Source organism: Ochotona princeps, chromosome 15 (genome assembly GCF_030435755.1).
Source record: "Ochotona princeps isolate mOchPri1 chromosome 15, mOchPri1.hap1, whole genome shotgun sequence".
NCBI classification, from domain to species: Eukaryota; Metazoa; Chordata; class Mammalia; order Lagomorpha; family Ochotonidae; genus Ochotona; species Ochotona princeps.
Genome location: NC_080846.1, coordinates 2,015,176 through 2,031,855, shown reverse-complemented (window position 1 = coordinate 2,031,855; position 16,680 = coordinate 2,015,176). Strand labels below are relative to the sequence as shown.

Sequence of the window (16,680 nt, the reverse complement as noted above, 5' to 3'; positions counted from 1 at the left end):
AGAGGGCCGAGCGGCCCGAACCCCAGGGCCGGGCTTTCCCTGCGCCTGCTCGGGCGGGCGCTCGGCTCGTGCTCTCCGGGCACAGCGCACGCCGCGGCCCAGGGCAGGGGCGCCGGCGCGTCCACGGACTCTGCGGGGCCGCGACCTCCGCCGGCCGGGCACGGTCACACGCCTCGCTGGGCGCAGCGTCGCCCCTCAGCCTGCCCGCCCCGTCCTCGTCGCCCTTCACCCTTGTCGCGCCCGGCGCCCCACGCCCTCCCGACATCCGAGGCCACCGGTCCGGGCGCCCGGCCTAGACCACCTGGTCGCGCCGTGCGCAGCCGGGCTCCTCGGCCTGGCCCGGGCGCACGGTCGGAACGGACGCCCTCGCCACGCCGAAGTCCGCGCGGCGACCTTGGGCCTCCGTTTCCCGGGCTCGGCGGCCGCGGGGCGCACGGGGGAGTCGCAGAGGGCCGCCCGGTCCCGCCCCCGCCGGCGGCCAATCGGGAGCCGCCGTCCGGGGGTGCGTCCCGCCCGGGCCGCGGCCGGGGGTTCGAGGCGGGGCTTCCGGGTAGGTCCCGCGCGGCCGGACCGGGCGGGGGCGGTGCCGGGCAGGGCCGGGACGCGGCGGCCCAGGGCGCGGGCGGAGGCGGCCGCTGGAGCCCGGCCTGGCGCCGCCTCCCTGCCTCTGCGCCCGGCCCGCGGACCGGCACGGCGGAGCGCGGCCCAGGTCCGGGCGGGTGGCGCGCGCGCGCGGGGTGCGCTCGCCGGCCGGGCCTCCCGTGCCCGGGGCGGCCAGGGCGCTGGACGCGGGCCCGAGGGGCCGGGCGGCGCATGCGCGTGGCCCAGGGGCGCGGGGCGAGGACACTCGCCGGGGACCCGTGCTGGGTCCCGGGACCAGGGGCTGCCTGTGCTCGGTGCACCGCCAGGCGCGCGCGACTGTCGGCGGAGTTGGAGACTGCCTGTGGCTGGGGGCCTTTGGCGTCCCGCTGGGAGAAGAGGCCCGCGGCGGCGGGGACGTCGCTGTGGAGTTCGGGTGTCACCCTGGGGGCGCCTGAGAGACTCCCGGAGACCCCTGAGGCGAGGTAACTCCGTGCCCAGGAAAGACCCGCCCTGTCACCCGCCCGAGGCCACTTTGCGCTGGGGCAGCCACGGGCTCCCCGCAGGCTCCACAGGACGCTGCACAGCCAGCCAGCGTGGGACAGGTGGAGGCTGGGGACGGGGAGTGGTCAGGTGTACTGCACGCCCACCCCAGCTGGCGGGGGACCGCAGGGCGCTCACACACACACCCAAACTCTTGTTAAAAGTTAGAGGAGGCGATGTGCCCCATGGCAGGTGTTTTCCAATAAGTCGTTACAGCACTGAGTGTGGGGCGCCCTGACGTGTGCCACCCCAAACCCAGGGACGTGCAGGAGGCTTGGTGCCTGGCAGGGCTGAGGGGGAGCTGGGCTGACGACCTAGAGCGACCCTGGGAGAAGATGGGGGTCACGGTGACTTTGTCCTTGTGTGTGGCGGTTGTTGGGGGGCATCCAGGGGACACGTTGTAACCGGCTTGTCCTGTTTCTTCCCAGCCAGGGCTGGAGTCCCGGCCCCCTGGGAGATGTGACAGTCAGTGGCCGGACCAGCCCAGACCCACACCCCAGGTAAGCCAAGGTGTAAGGTGCTAGCCTTGCTTTCTGTCTTCGGGCTGACGACTTGGGGGTTAATTTTTTCTTTGTGATGCGGTTGGAGAGTGGAGAGCCTGCAGGGATGGGTCCTGCGGAGCCTGGGGGCTTGACTGACCTGCCTAGGGCTCCCTGTGGGTTTGGCTGCTGGTTTCAGGGGTTTGAGAAGGTCATGTGACTTGGAGCTGCCCTGTTGCTGTTGTGGGACGATCCTGCAGGTGACTTTTGCAGAGTGGAGGTCGGCCCGGGGCTGGGTTGGCTCCAGGGAGCCGGCCAGGCGGTAAAGGGTCTGTGTGGCCGCTGTCCAGCCGTCGCCACCGTGGCCTGCCCACCAGGGCGAAGGCAGCGGGACCAACAGCAGAGAGAGGCGTTTCGTGTTTGCCCCAGGCAGCACGCCATCCTGTGCATGTGTGTGGCTGGTGACCAGGGCCTTCTTAATAAATATCCTGTAGAAAAACAAGCGTCCGTGACCGTGTGTCTTTGGCTGTTGGAGGCAGAGCCTGTGGGGCGAGCCCTGTTTCACTTGCCCAGATGGGAACGGTAGCATCTCTGTCCTCAGTGGCAGCCTGATGGCTGGGTGCAGGGACTGGAGGTGCTGGGTGCGGGGACTGGGGGGCTGGGTGCGGGGACTGGAGGGGCTGGGTGCGGGGACTGGGGGGCTGGGTGCGGGGACTGGGGGGCTGGGTGGCTGGGCGTCAGGTCCCTGTGCACTCCCAGGAGTTTCTCACGTGTCTGTCCCTTCAACCTTGTTCATTCCACGGAAGGGGCCGGCTGGGGAGACCTTGGCAGACACTTGGAATCTGCAGCTTGGCGGGAGGAAGGTTCTGAGAGAAGGACGAGGTGGGAAAGGCTAGGGGTGCTCTGGGGCGTGTCTGTCACTGGGAGAAAGTGGGTGCTGGCGTCCCTCCCTCACGCCAGAGGTGGATGTGTCCCAGGCGGACTGGCAACGTGGAGGAGGAGCCCGTGCAACGCCTTGTCCTGGCTGGGTCAGCCCCATGGCCATCCTGGCAGCCGTGTGTGTTTGGAGGGCCATGTACAGCCAGAGGAAATGTCTCTGAGATGTTAATTTGCGTCAAGAGCAGACAGCTTTGGGAAAGGTGTGCTTAGGGCGTGAGTGGCCAGCTTTGCCCACAGTCGCTGGAGACCCCCAAGCCTTGTCTTCCTGATCATGCAACAGGTGTGCACGGAGTCCTGGGCTGCTGCCCGCCTGCCCTCCTTGGCTGGCTCTGACCGCCAACCCCCTTGGCCCCACCCGTGATCTGACTTTTGTTGTCACTTTGACCTGGCCAGCCAGGATCCTCCAGCAGTCAGGGCACAGTGGAGCTGTGGTTCCTGTTGGTTTTGAACATGAGGCTTGCTTGGTAGCATGTCTCGCTTGTGTCTGCCTGCCACACATCGTGCCTCGCCCGTCCCGAGGGTCTCGGCTGAAGCCCAGCCGTAGAGGGACCTGGCTGAGCTCTGGCTGGGTGCTGCCCATCTCAGGACCCCTCGTGGGTCTGACTTGCCCCCACCCAGGGTCCAGCTCATTGAGAGCAGTGTTGGGCACGCCTGTGTGCTGTGTGCTTGGAAGTTCACCATAGGTGTTCATTGAGGAGACAACCGAGAGAATTAATTCAACAACAGTTTAGTGCCGGGCCTCCAAGGGACTCCTCTGTGGTGGGAGCTGGCTGGGGACACCTGAGCAGAAGTGGACAGGCACCCTGGGCATGCAGCCGGCTGGGGACACCTGAGCAGAAGTGGACAGGCACCCTGGGCATGCAGCCGGCTGGGGACACCTGAGCAGAAGTGGACAGGCACCCTGGCCATGCAGCTGGCTGCTCGCCCCCTCCCACGGCCCCACGGTTGAGGTCTGCTTTCTGGAGTCCTGGGCAGGTATCCCCACAGGGCAGCCCAGAGCTGGGAAGGCAGTGGTTGCAACAGAAATGACTTGGTTGGGAATTGAATTTGGCAAATGTTACACGTTCGATAGACTTGTCCTGAGATGGCTGAGGAGCTGTTGGAATAAAATGCTATATTATGTTTTTGGCAATTTGTACATATTTATTCCAGAAGCAGGAACCACAGGGGCAGTGAGAGTGTTCCTCCACTGGGACCCCACCCTCAGATGCCCACTGCAGCCTGGGCTGTGCCAGGGCGCTCCGGCCAGGTCTTCCAAGTGGACGGCAAGTGCCCAGGCAGCTGAGCCACTGCTGCTGCCTCCCAGGCTTGCGTGGGCAGGAAGCTGGACTTGGGGGCCAAGGCAGGAATGGGACCCCAGCATTCCGAGGTGGAATGTGGAGCAGGGAGACTGTGGCCAGAGACTCCTGGACCCGCTACCACAGAGGCTGGCTTCACTCTACTGGTTTAAAAAACGTTCATTGAATGATTGAGACATTTGTTTTGTTCGTTTGAAAAGCAGTGTTACAAAGAAAGGAGGAGACACAGAGAGAGATCTCCCATTCTCTGGTTCACTCCCCAAATAGCCCATTGAGCCAGGGCTGGGCTGGGCTGAAGCCAGGAGCCTGGAACCCTGTTGGGTCTCCTGTGGGTGCAGGGACCCAAGCTCTTGGCTCATCTTCCACTGTGGCCAGGACTTGAACCTGCTCCCCTATGTGGGATGCTGACACCCCAAGTGGCAGCTTGACCCACTGTGCCACCACGCCAGCTGCCTTTGCTGTTTTCAGTTTTAGAGTCAATGAGGTGCCAGGTCTCCTCACACCTGTTTCTAAGGCACTCGGCTTTGGTGATGTCTCCTGTGCAAGGGCAAGCGTCACAAGCAGTGACCTGGGGGTCAGTGCAGGGCTACGTCCCCTTCTGAGTCAGCTGGGTTCAGTGATCTGTCCAGTGCAGGGTGGCACTCTGCTTCCCCCAGTGTGACGAAGTGGGGTGCTGCTGTGGGAAGTGGGGTGCTGCTGGGGAGCCAGCTGTTCTAGCCATACTGAGCCTGCGGCCCGGCGAGTGTCGCCTGTTCCCACCCCCACTCACCTTCTGTCCTGGTTTTCTTTCCTACAGTGCAGGTTTCCATGTGGTTGGTTTTTTTTTTTTTTTAAGATTTATTCATTTTATTATAGTCAGATATACAGAGAGGAGGAGAGACAGAGGAAGATCTTCTGTCCAATGATTCACTCCCCAAGTGAGCCACAACGGCCAGTGCGCACCAATCCGAAGCCGGGAACCTGGAACCTCTTCCAGGCCTCCCACGCAGGTGCAGGGTCCCAGTGCTCTGGGCCGTCCTCCACTGCTTTCCCAGGCCACAAGCAGGGAGCTGGATGGGAAGTGGAGCTGCCGGGATTAGAACCGGCGCCCATATGGGATCCCGGGGCGTTCAAGGTGAGGACTTTAGCCGCTAGGCCACGCTGCCGGGCCCCCATGTGGTTGGTTTGTATTTGAAGGCCCTAGATGTGCACCAGAGCCAGGGCCGGGCGAGGCCAGAGCGACAAGCTGGGAACTCCATTCGGTCACAGCAGTTTCCAGCCGGGGGCAGTGCTCATGGAGAGCTGTCTGGCACAGGGCAGGCGGCAGAGGGAGCAAAGGCCTTGGGCACCAGCTGCTGCCTCTGAGAGAGTGTGTCAGGGGGAAGCGGGGCTAGGACACAGGCTCCCCATGTGGGGTGTGGGGGTGCCAGCCTCTGGGTCAGACATACACCACCCTCTCCGTCTGTGTTCCGGGTTGCGATGGACGTGACCGTGGGCTCAGGGGACATTGTCGGGACAGAGTCTAAGCGTGCTGTGAGTGCGGCCCCCTGGTGTGGAGGGCAGGCTTCATGTGTCCCTCATCCTGGCCTCCGGTTCATGATGACTGGTTGTGGCTCCGTGTTGCAGTTACCTTTCCTTGGGTCCACTTGGGAACTGCTACTGAGCCTGTCCTCAGATCTGGGCGAGAGACCGGGTCGCCTGTCCTCACAGCCCTCAGATTCCCAAGCAGGCAGGCACCCACGGCCTTGGGGCCTGACCTCACGTCACTTTCTTGCTTTAGAAAGTATAGTCACTGGGAGCCAGGCCTCAAAAACCAGCCTTGCTGTGGTCCAGTTCCTGTCGTAAAGATAAGCCTGGGGTGAGGCTGTGGCCTGGTGGTGACAAGGCAGGTTGCAGTGCCTGCGTCCCAAGGCAGGAGCTCCTGAGTCGGTGTCTGGTTCCTCTGTCCTGCTAATGTGCACCCTGGGAGGCAGCCGCGACGACTCAGGCCCGGAGAAACTGGCTGGGGTTTGTGGCCTGCAGCCCGGCCAGCTCTGTGGCAGGTGTCTGCTCCGTCTGTTTCAATCTCTTGCTTTCTCTTTCCCTGTGCGTCTGATCCATTGTGTTCCAAGAGGCGTCCTGACAGGGACACTCCATTAAGAGATAACTGTCCATCATGTGGGTGGGAGAGCCTGCTGGAAGTGGGGAGGCAGGCCCCACTGCTGCGGAAGCCGCACCACTCCAGGGAAGGGCCCAGGTGACAAAGGGCCACTGGGGCAGGAGTGTCCTGTGCCTGGTGCGGGGACAGTATATGCAGGGTAGGGTCCCCGGGAACCCAGGCGCTCACTGCCAGTGTGGTCACAGCAGTTCCCAGCTGGGGTCAGTGGCCGTGGAGAGCTGTCTGTCACGGGGCGGGGGCCCTGTGTGTGTGGACAGAGCACAAGTGTCGTGGGCCGTCAGTTGGAAAATGTTTCCCTGCCTTTCTGCCCGCGCACCCTCCTCTTTGCTTAGACACAGCCAGAAACTTGGTGTTGGCGTATGGGTCAGAGGCCGAAGCGGGGTGAATATTTAACCACGTCCAAGGACAGCTGATAATCTTTAATGCCCATGGAGGTACCAGATGAGCAAAAACAAGAGTCCAGAGGAAGGACGCTGTTAGGAAGCAGCCATGTCCACGGTCACTTCCATGCATGGAACCTCGCGGCAGATGAGTTAGAAAGTCGGAGAGGCAGAAAGCCCCTGCCTGCAGCCCCCTCTGTTGGCTGCCTCATCCCAAGATGCCCAGTAGCCAGGAGCTCCATCTGGGTCGCCCGTGGGTGACTCCCTTCCAGCCAGACCCACCTGCTCTGGTGTGGGACGCAAGTGTGTTAGCAGTTGGCTCAGCACGCACTGAAGGCGGGCTGTCTTGGTAAAGAGAAGGAAGTTTCTGGAAAGTAACTCAGAAAGACACAGCAGTGTAGGCCATGCTGTTTGAGCGTGGAGATGACAGAATGTAAGACGCTGGCTCTGGGAGCGGGAGAGGGAGGCACAGTGCCGGGCGTCGTGCATGCATTGTGGGGTACTTCCGGGGAGCCACCCCTCCACGTCTGTGTGTGAGTGTGAAGGGCCAGCCCCAGGACCCTCTCAGCAGTCCCTCCAGCTGCACTGGCAGCTGTCCCCACTGGGTCCTTCATCCCACCTCTCCCACTTCCTAGGGGCCCTGTACTTGGGCGCCCCTCTCATGAGCTCCAGGCTCGCCTCCTACTTGCTCAGTGTCTGAGGTGCAGCATGGGACATCCTTGAGGACCCCGGAAGCTCAGGCATCTGAGTACCCAGAGATTCCTGCTAGTAGGTGCTCAGGACTGGCCAGGTACCCTGAGCAGGGGCTTACCTCAGGGTTAACCAAGTGGTACCTCGCCCTTGGAGCCTGCCTGGATGCACTCCCTACCTCTAATCCTCAAACATTTGCTGGCTGAACCCCTACTATGCACCAGGTACCAGGAAGGCAGCCATAGATCTGCAGACCCAGCTCTCCATGAAGTATGTGGGCTCCTGCTGGGAGCACAGTGCTGGGGGAGAGATCCTAGGATGGCACACAGGTGCTGGGAGCACAGTGCTGGGGGAGAGATCCTAGGATGGCACACAGGTGCTGGGAGCACAGTGCTGGGGGGTCCTGGGATGAGCAGACGGGTGCTGGGAGCACAGTGCTGGGGGGTCCTGGGACATGCACACAGGTGCTGGGAGCACGGTGCTGGGGGGGATCCTGACATGCAGACAGGTGCTGGGAGCACGGTGCTGGGGGATCCTGGGATGAGCAGATGGGTGCTAGGAGCACAGTGCTGGGGGGTCCTGGGACATGCAGACAGGTGCTGGGAGCATAGTGCTGGGGGATCCTGGGATGAGCACACAGGTGCTGGGAGCACGGTGCTGGGGGATCCTGGGATGAGCAGACGGGTGCTGGGAGCACAGTGCTGGGGAGTCCAGGGATGAGCAGACAGGTGCTGGGAGCACAGTGCTGGGGGGATCCTGGGACATGCACACAGGTGCTGGGAACACAGTCCTGGGGGGTCCTGGGATGAGCACACAGGTGCTGGGAGCACAGTGCTGGGGGATCCTGGGACATGCACACAGGTGCTGGGAACACAGTCCTGGGGGGTCCTGGGATGAGCACACAGGTGTTTGTTTACCTGGGAATGCGTGTAGGGCTCCTCAGTCAACGGGGCATGAGACTCCCATACCTTCCATCAGTCGGCAGAACCCAGGGGCTCTGACCACACAGCAGAGGGCAGGTGTCCTAGCGCTGCCGCCTGCTCCATCCCAAGGGTCACCCTCCCACCGAGGGGCAGCAGTTTCCTCTCAGTCCTGGTGGGCAGCCTGGGGGCGAGGGTAGCTCGTGTGCACCTGAGCATGGCCCCACGTACTGTGGAGGAAGTGAAGGAAGCACGTGATTCCTTGGAAGACACAAGCCCAGAGCAGCGCTTCTCAGGATGAGCAGCCAAACGCTGGCATGTGGCCCAGAAAATCACTGGACAAGACTAAATGCCCTCCCTCTAAGGAGTTTCCCACACCAGGAGTCCTCACTCTGCACTCCTCCACTGTCCATCAGCAGCACAGCCCAGACTGCTAACCCCCAGCTCTGCTGCTGCCCCCAGGCTACCACTGACCGCACGGAGGACAGACCTGCAGTGCCAGCAGCAACCAGGCATGCCCCTTCTCTCAGAGCTGGTTGTGGTTGGTCGCTGAGCCTGTCAGTCAGTGAGGCTACACACACCTGAGTGCCTGGGTTGGGTCCCTGGCTCAGTTCCTCACTCTGGCTTCTGGCCAGTGCAGGTCCCAGGAGGTGGTGACCACGCTGGACTCACTGGGATCCTGCCAGCTGCACAGGCACCAGGCTCCCAGCTCCCGGCTTGGGCCTCCTCCCATCCCTTGCCTTTTTTGGACATTTGGGAATATTGACCTGCAGATGAGAATTCTTTCTGTTTGTCTCTCTGTCTTATAAATGTTTTTTTTAAAAAATAAGCTATCAAAGAAAAGGTAATAGTGCTAGAAGTAGAGTTATACCTGAATGCAAATGGAGTTACATAGGAAGGTCACCACGCGACCAGCCCCGGAAGTGCAGGCAGCTGTGGCAGGTGCTGGCGGTGAGCTCGCTCCGCGTCCCGGGAGAGGGAGTGGAGAAGCGGACCTGGCAACGCGCTGCGCTGCAGCTCAGTAGGTGACTCACGGCAGGGGGTGCAGGACAGCCCTTGGGAGAGCCGTGAGAGTGGGCACGGGCCTCTGCCCCTGCTGGACCCCCACCCACAGCTCCTGCTCGGAGGTCTGCGTTGCTGGGTTGTGGTGCACTCTGCTTTGCTCTCCTTCATTTCCCAGTACATTTACAGCCCCAAAGGAAGGGTTTTTTTCTTTTTAATATATATATATTTTTAATTATATTTGACAATCTTTACATAGTTAATTACGCTAGGGAAGTGGGTAAGACTATAATGTCCATATTGTTTCCTTCTTGTATCTGAGGTAAAGGGGGATACTGAGGGAGAAGCCCCACCCAGTTTCCCACCCTCCCCAAGTCCCGGATGTGGGGCATGCTCTGAGATACTTGCTCAGGTGGTTTTAATAGTTCACCAGTTATGAATCGCTGCCATTTTCACCACTCCCAGCTCGGTGAGGTCGTTGAAGAATCCACTGATTGACATAGTCCATCATAGAGTCTCCATTTGCCCAGTATTTTGCTGCCAGCATATAGCTGAGGTGGTTGATTAACTTGTTCTTTCTTCTGTCTTTTGGCTAGGGTTCTGAGTCCAGCAGTTCGATTGGGGAGATCCCCAAAGAAACTCTGAGGTATTCCCAGACCAGGTTTTTGTATGTTCTAACAAGCACAGAGCCCGGCACAGTCCATCTCCACGATCAGCTGGTGGTCGCAGTTGCTGGGTTGGTTCTGTGTTCAGCCCCGACTTCCACTGGAAACAATGGGTGTTGCAGTCCAGTCTGGTTCTGCCCAGCACATACTCGGCCTCACATCAACCAGTGGGAGCTGCAGCCTAGTCGGAGCGACCTACAATAACCCCCACCAGGCCCGCCCCCTACCCTGATTTGCCACTATGTATAGCAGACTAGTCCAGTCTGTCCCACATCCCATTTGGCTCTTGTACTTGTCAGTGGGTATTATAGCTTAGTTCCATCTAACCAGCTCAACTATCCAGCCCTCACAGATGTTGTTGAGTGTCTCTCTGTCTAGCCACCCCAGCTCCTGTCCTAGTTTTCATGCCTTCCCGCGGGAGTAGTGACCCAAGAAGGTGGAGCCCACTATTTCCCTCCCAGGTCTCTCTCAGTCCTGGTTTATGCACTCTTCGGGTGGTTCTGTGGTTTGACTTGACAGAATTAGCCCCCAGTGCCAGCTTCTGCCAGCTGATGCTGTGGCTAAGCCCAAACAACCCTCACCCGCTCTAATTTATGCTTGCACCCACAGGAATAATCAGCCCAGCCTGGCTTTTCCCTGATCTAGGCCACATGCGACACACAGGTGTTGTAGCCCTGCTTAGTCTGGTCTGCCCCCATCCCAGTCCATGCTCTCCAGTGGGAGTAGCTGTCCGGTGAGGGGACCAGCCCCTTAATCCCCCTGCCGGCTCTGCCCCCTCCCTTCCTGATTCTCAAGTGTGCTGGTTGGGTGCTGTGGTCACTTCCAGTACAGGCAACTTCACCCTGGCATTCCATATTGTGGACTGGTTTTTGTCGCGACTGAACCTGGCTCAACCCACACTCTGTTCTGGTGTTCGGATTTGTCAGTGGATGACATGAACTGATTCGCCTGGTCTGCCCCCGACCCATGCCAAATGTATGGCAGTGGGAAACATTCCATGGCCTATTCTGGGCTGTTTCCTGTCATGCTTCTTGCGCTTACCTGCAGGGACTGTGTCCTGCCAGAGGAGTTGCCCAGGCTCCTCCATCAGAACCCCTCCCAATGCCAGATTTTGTGCATACCAGGGGGTCCATGAGCCAGCCCTACTCAGTTCACCTCCTGTCCTAGCAGGAACACTGGCATTTCTTGGCTGGCTTTCAACCATTCTGGTTCTTGCTGTTGGATGTTTCAGCCCAGCCATGGCTCGTCCATACCCACATACAGCTCACAAATGGTTCAGTAGGGGTTGAGACCTAGCCTGGTCAGTCCCACATCTACCCTGGTCCTCCAGGACACCAGACGGTGTTGGGGTCTGGCCTGGCCTGGTGCATCCAGTCCCAGTCCACGCTAGTGCCACAGGAGACTACAACTGTTTCCTGGTTAGAACGCAGCCCCCATTCCAGCACATGCGCCCCTTGGTGGGAACCTCAACCCAGTTAGGGTGTCCCCTTAGCTCCCCAACTGGGCCTATTCCTGGCCATAGATCACGCTCCTGCCAGTGGTTGCTCTGACTCCGCTTGGCTCAGTCCCTCACTTGTCCTGGCCTCTGCCTTAGACACTGTGTCTTAGCGTCCTTGACTCACGTAGACCAGTAGGTTCAAGAGCCTAGCTCAGCATGACCTGTGCTCCATCCTGGCTTCTAGCTTCGCTTGTGGGCTAAGGTTTGCTCAGTCCTGCTCTGTACATCCCGTTCTATTACCAATTTACACATTAACCAGCTCTTGGAGCTACTTTGCCCAGCTTGTCCGACCCCCAGGTCTGGACCACATGTTCACCAGCGGGAGCTATGACTCACCAGGAGAGTTTCCCAAGTTCCTCCACTTGATCCACTCCCAGACCCAGTTCTCATACATGCCAATGGGTTTTAGGCCACTGCCCGGCACAGTCTAACCTTCCATTTGGCCGTATATGAGCTGGTGAATGTTGCAGCTCGGCCCACCCCACACCGTATTCAGGATGCACATTCAGGTGCTGCTGCCTTGACAAGTCCAGATGTTGCGGGTTCCTTTACCTGTGATTGATGGCAGGCTCCTTGGTCACACCTAGCTTAGTCCAAAACCACCCAAACTCTTGGGCTTACTAGTGGGGCTAGAATTTCCACAGGGTGTGGCCCACACATCCTGCATAGAAGAGATTGAAGGCCATGACACAGTCATGGTTTTCACCATTGATTATGAAAACGTGGTTTTTGCTGGCGTGATCCTGCCAGCTGTGTCTGGACAGCAGTGATGCCCTCACAGCAAAACCAACCAAATGTGGGAGGCAGGGAGACCTCTAGACCAGTAGACATGCCAGGTGGTAAAACAGGCCCGCATGACTCCAGTGGACTCACAAGATATAACCTTTGAAATAAGCTTGCTTACTGAATTCAAGATGAAAGATAAAAAGAAACACTTTTTTAGACTTTGACAGAATGGCAGAGGAAGAGCATCCGTGCCCTGATTCACTCCCCAGGTGTCCACCACGGCCAGTGCCGGGCCAGTCCAGGTCTCAGAGCCGGGACTCAAACACTCACCCGAGACTGAAAATGTTGGTAGAACGCTAGATGCCACATCTTTAAAAGTGACAAAATCAGAAAGAGAACAAGTATGAAACCAGAACTAGTGTGCCCTTTCGACAGATGTCACAGGGCAGACACAGCTGAAGAGGCAGTCGGAAGGAGATGAACCCCAAGCACAGGGCGCACGTGAGTGCCGAGAGATTCTACACTGCGCACAAGCAGAGGCGGAGGAAGAGGAAGCAACAAACATGAGGACAGTGGCTCACGTGCTCCCAGTGCTCCCAGTGCTGGTGAGAGATCACAGGGCACAAATACAAGATTCCTAAAGTAGAATTAAGAAAGCAAAACATGGGGCCGGCATCTTGGCCGAACTGGCTAACCTGCCTCCAAGTGCGGCATCCCATGTGGGCCCGGTTCGTGTTCCAGCCCCGCTTCCCATCCAGCTCCCTGCTTGTGGCCTGGGAAAGCAGTCAAGGATGGCCCAAAGCCTTAGGACCCTGCACCCACACGGGAGACCTGGAAGACCTCCTGGCTCCTCCTGGCTTGGGATCAGCTCAGCTCCAGCCTTTGTGGCATTTGAGGAGTGAATTAGTAAATGAAAGCTCATTCTCTCTGTCTCTCCTCCTCTTTGTAAGTCTGCATTTTCAATAAAAATGAAATGAATTAATCTGGGCCCGGCGGCATGGCCTAGCGGCTAAAGTCCTCACCTTGAACACCCCGGGATCCCATATGGGCGCCAGTTCTAATCCCAGCAGCTCTACTTCTCATCCAGCTCCCTGCTTGTGGCCTGGGAAAGCAGTTGAGGACGGCCCAATGCACTGGGACCCTGCACCCGCATGGGAGACCCGGAAGAGGTTCCTGGTTCCCGGCTTTGGATCGGCGCGCACCGGCCCGTTGCGGCTCACTTGGGGAGTGAATCATCGGACGGAAGATCTTCCTCTCTGTCTCTCCTCCTCTGTGTATATCTGGCTGTAATAAAATGAATAAGTCTTTAAAAAAATGAATTAATCTTTTTTAAAAGAAAAATCCAAATGTGGACACACTAAGTGAAACTGACAAAACAGGGGTAATGTCAAAGAAGCTACACTGCAGAAGGCATCCCCTTCAAGGGCAGAAGCGGACGGTGTGAACATGTTGGGTTAACATTTCAAAGGTAATCATATGTCAAATCGTTTGAGATACTTGGGGATAAAACACTTCAGACCCACACATTGAGATCTAGAAACCGTTGCAGAGGGAAATTTTAACCCTTAACGAATCCAACCCATAGAGTGCTCCTCAGTGTTGCTAAAATGGCCGTTTCCCCCCTACATGACCCCCAGATTCCTAGCCGTCAAAGTCACGTCTCAGTGTGCCTGGAGTTTAGCAAGCTTCCTGTGGGGATGCGAAGGCCCTCAAGTCACGCGCCAGCTTGGAGCTCTGAGGCGACATGAGAGCTTTATGAAGTCCCAGTGGTAGTACTGAGATCACAAAGTGCTCAACTTCACAAAGGGGAGGGAGCAGAGCAGGCCTACACTGGGCCTACACCTGGGCCCACCCACGGGTGGTCGGCCGATCCTGGGCCCACCCACGGGTGGTCGGCCGATCCTGGGCCCACCCGCGCGCGGGTGGTCGGCCGATCCTGGGCCCAGTGCCAGTCATTTCTGTGCTGAAAGAAAATCCAACAGCTGATTCTGGGTCACCTGGGCCGTCACTGGATGAGAGGCCTTGCCATGAATCACATGGCAGAAAAAGATGACAGCCCTCTGCACACAGCATTGTAGATTGTTCAGCAGCGTGCCGCATCAGTGTGTATTACTGTATGACAGTTTACTTTTGTTATGGACATGGGCCAGAGAGTTAAAACTATAACATTTCCAGAAGAAAGAATAGGAGAAAATCTTTAGTAAAAAGGTCTTGATTGAAAAAGCATAAAAGAAAAAAATGGTCATCAGCAAAATGGAACTTTCTCTCATCAAAAGGTAAGAAGACCAGAGACAAGCCAAGAGTTGGACAAATGACCACAGAACGCTTGGGTCTGGAATGTGCAAAGCTCTTCCCCTTCAACAATAACAGACTAATTTAAAGGGAGTTGAAATCTTCAACCAACTTTCCAAAAATGGGCATGATGTGTGAGTAGGCACCTGAAAGGTGTTGGGTGGGTCTGCAGACCCGCAGCAGAGAGCACCGTGGGTGGAGAGCCCACTACACGCTGCTTAGAATGGCCAGGCGACTGGCCGACCAGTGCGGTGTAAGCGTGTGGAGCCAAGCTCCCAAGCGCTGCCGACAGCAGTATCAAGTGTGTGAGCCTCTTCAGGCAGCATTGTGGCTCATGCTGCCACGTTATTAACAAGACCATTGCTTACCCGAGAGAACTCAGCATCCAACTTTTCCATAGTGTTTTTTTTTATCCCCATGTACTGGGGAGCACTTTGTCAACCCACACCCTATCAGCAGAATCCAAAATGTGGCCCCGGCACGATAGCATAACGGTTCAAGTCCTCGCCTTGAGTGCCCCGGGATCCCATATGGACGCCGGTTCTAATCCCGGTGGCCCCACTTCCCATCCAGCTCCCTGCTTGTGGCCTGGGAAAGCAGTGGAAGACAGCTCAAAACCTTGGGACCCTGCAACTGTGTATGAGACCTGGAAGTTCCTGGCTCCTGGCTTCAGATTGACACAGCACCGGCCGTTGCAGCTGCTTGGGGAGTGAATCATCGGATGGAAGATCTTCCTCTCTGTCTTTCCTCCTCTCTGTATATTCACCTTTCCAATAAAAATAAATAAATCCTTAAAAAAATATTATAGAGATTCTTTACATGAGTGGTAGAATTCTCTAGGGAAATCGCCTGATCCAAGAAATTTCTATTTTAGATTTTAAGTCAGAGGCCCAATTTTTAAGTTCTGCTAGTACTGTGAAGGTAGTTTGTTTCATCTTGGTTATGTTTTGACAGTTGGTAGTATTTTGAGGAATCGGTGTGTTTGTTGCCGCCTGAGCTTCTAAGCCTGACCTTGTTTGTAGGGTTCCTTGTTAACCCCTCGCTGCCGGCAGAGCCTGTCACCTCCCTGCTGTGCTCAGGATGTGTGTGGAGAGATTTTGCTGCTGCTTCTGCATTCTTAATTTCCGGCTTGACACCACTGTAGTTAGAAGATACACCCTATGCTTTCAGTCCTTTGAAAACCAGGGCGGCCTCTTCTTTGGCCCAGGAGGCGGCCCATCTTGGTGGGAGTTCTGGGGACTGCCCAAAGGAGGAGTGGGTTCTGCTGCTCTGGGGGCTGCCCCAGCCCTGCCGTACTGCTCTGCCAAGACCTACGACCTAGGACCTGCGCGGGACAGACCACCACAGAGAATCGTTTCCCACCATTGTGGAGCTACGAGTCCAAGGTGCAGCAGCTGGCAAGTGCAGTGTCCGCTGGGGACCCTGGCCGACTCACTCCGTCAAGACAGAGCGGAAAGCCCAGAGAGACCGTGGCTTAGAGTGTTAGAGCAACAGCAAGAAGCCGGCCAGGGAAGGGTGTGGGCACCTGCTGTGGACGGACTGCTCTGAGGCCAGGGGCAGACGGGCCGAGACGATCCGAGGGCTGGGGACAGCGCCTGCTGCCAGCTGCCGGTCTGGCACCCTCACACTTGGTGGGAAATCGGATACAGCACTCAGAAGGCTCTTGACTTGGTAGAGGGAAGAATGACACCAGACAGTGGCTGGCTAGCATCCCGTCTCTCTAGCCTCAGAAACAAGATCCAGAAGATTGGAATTTTCCCCAGGTTTTTGTAACTCCAGCCCAGAGCAAAGCTCAGGAATATCTTTGGGGACGCAGAGCCATCCAGCTGCAAATGAGGCAAAAGCCACACTGTCCGGCATCCAACCAGCGACGACTGGACAGGCAGAGAAGCAGACAAGAGGCCCTGCCGGGGAGGCTCCATTCAGCAGACAGGCCGCTGAGGTCATCCTCACGTTTGGGTTTCAGAGGTTCAAAAAGTTTAGTGGACACTTGGAGGACATGGCAGAAAATGCAGAAGATTGCAACGTCTGGGACTAAATTACCCTCGGGGGAAATAGCAGAGTCGTCGCATTCACAGAAGATTGAGTGAGTGCATAGCGACACAGTGATAGGAAGTGTGTCAGATGAAGCACGCGGAGCCGCAGGAGCCGCAGCTGTGTGCAGTTGGAGACCCTGAAGTACAGGAAGAGAGACGGGAAAAAATAGTTGCAGAAACAGTAGGATCCATTCATTAGGCTTTACGATGCACGAAAGTGCAAGAATAAATGAGTGCACAGCGCCGGGCAGATGCAGAGAACAAATACAGATGTGGGGCAAAGAGAGAGCCAAGGAGAAGGCCGACCACTCGGGGGACGCTTATAGGAAGAAGTGCCGCGGGAGCGAGCGTCCTCTTCCAAAGCACGCGCAGGAATGTGCCAGGAGAGGCCGCAGCCTGAGCCGCCAAGTCAGTCTCAATGACTTCTTTTTTTTAAAGATTTATTTATTTTTATTACAAAGTCAGATATACAGAGAGGAGGAGAGACAGAGAAGAA

The 16,680-nt window shown here is 57.6% G+C and overlaps 1 protein-coding gene across 2 annotated transcripts in view; it reads left to right on the top strand.

Annotated features, from left to right (window-relative positions):
- The first annotated feature begins 1,492 nt into the window (after nt 1-1,492).
- Nucleotides 1,493-16,680, top strand: part of PPARA (peroxisome proliferator activated receptor alpha) — a 40,609-nt gene continuing 25,421 nt past the window's right edge. Inside the window, exon 1 of one of the 2 annotated variants that reach the window (XM_058673611.1) lies at nt 1,493-1,622. The gene's annotated coding sequence lies outside the window, so the exon portion shown is untranslated. The remainder of the gene's footprint in view (nt 1,623-16,680) is intronic. The other variant, XM_004589421.2, reaches the window with a different exon arrangement.